Source organism: Megascapheus bottae, chromosome 1 (genome assembly GCF_031878675.1).
Source record: "Megascapheus bottae isolate mThoBot1 chromosome 1, mThoBot2.hap1, whole genome shotgun sequence".
Lineage (NCBI taxonomy): Eukaryota > Metazoa > Chordata > Mammalia > Rodentia > Geomyidae > Megascapheus > Megascapheus bottae.
Window position 1 is genome coordinate 45,091,534 of NC_143509.1, and position 1,256 is coordinate 45,092,789.

General features: G+C 44.3%; 1 protein-coding gene across 1 annotated transcript in view; it reads right to left on the reverse strand.

The window, feature by feature from the left end:
* Window positions 1–423: 423 nt before the first annotated feature.
* Window positions 424–1,256, reverse strand: part of Dgkg (diacylglycerol kinase gamma) — a 208,140-nt gene continuing 207,307 nt past the window's right edge. Inside the window, exon 25 of the mRNA XM_090343423.1 lies at window positions 424–1,256. This exon is cut by the window's right edge and continues 1,364 nt beyond it. The gene's annotated coding sequence lies outside the window, so the exon portion shown is untranslated.

Below are 1,256 nucleotides of genomic sequence, written 5' to 3' on the forward strand. Positions count from 1 at the left end.
GTTACAGTCGGTGTCTCTGAGAGGGATTGGCATATGTCTCTCAAGTCACGTTCATGTCTTGCTTGCTAGAGGAGAGCAGAGAGGAGCCAATCTCTGCACAACCCCTCCCTCGGTGAGACTTTTAAGTTTCTGATGATCAGTTTCACTTGTTGATTGTGTTGTGTCCCAATAGGCTTCATCACGAGGGATCAGAACTGAGACACACTTAAAAAAAAAAAAAGTCTGGAAATGTCTTAGAATCAGTGAGCCAAACTCAAACCCACCTTAGTTTCAGAACCAAGTGGCTTCCAAGATGGTACCTGTCTTCATGCTGAAGCCTGTGTCCCATCACCAAGCTTATCATCTGGAAGAATAGTCTTCAAATGGCCTGTGTCTTTCCTTGCTCAGCAATTTGTACATTAGATTGAGGCAAGATGGTTCTAGATGTCACTAGATGATTGCTTTCTTCAGAGGTTGGTTCAATTTGTACACACATTCTTCATAGGCCCTTCCTGTCCAAATCTTCTGGTCCAGTGCAAGGAGCTTAAATGCAACTCAGTGGAGCACTGTCGAGTGAGCCCAGGTTTCCTTTTGAGGAATCGGAGAGGACAGAGGCCAAAGTGAGCCAAAGGGCAAAGCAAGGAGTGCTCTCTGCAATGAAATTTAGTGCAGAGTTGCCCTTGGGAAGAAGAGGAATGCTGACACCAATGAAAAGAAGCCACTTGAGTGCAGCTGAGACCCCTCTATTCCTGCTGGCAGCACTCTGCAGTTGGACCTTAGTCCTTGGACCTCTCCACCAAGGTCACCCCTGTCAGAGTGTTTCCAAACTAAGAAACACTGGTGACTATGATAAGGTGATGGAATAGAGTTCAATCGGATGTTCTGTCTAGTTTTTTCAACTTTACATCAACTTCTCTCCAGTTCAGGCCAGAGAGATCTTCTGGAAGCATCCCAAGATCCTTATTTTCTTTCCTGGGCTCATCTCATTTGTGTACATGCTGCATGTTCATTCTGTGTTGGCCATCTGGACCCAAGTGGGATCACTACTCAGAGACCAGAAATGACTCTATTCCCAGATGTGTGGGCTCTTTTGTCTATGAAATATCTTGTTAGTGGCATGTACTGTCAAAGAAAGTCAAGGTATTATGGAGAAATTGTTTAGCTTTTCTGACACTCATTTTCCTTATCTGGCAAATGGGAGAGTGAATCTTATCCAGCATATCTTTGCCATTCCGAGGATCCAGAATAGTTCTCTTTGTGATTCAGAATGTCTTTCA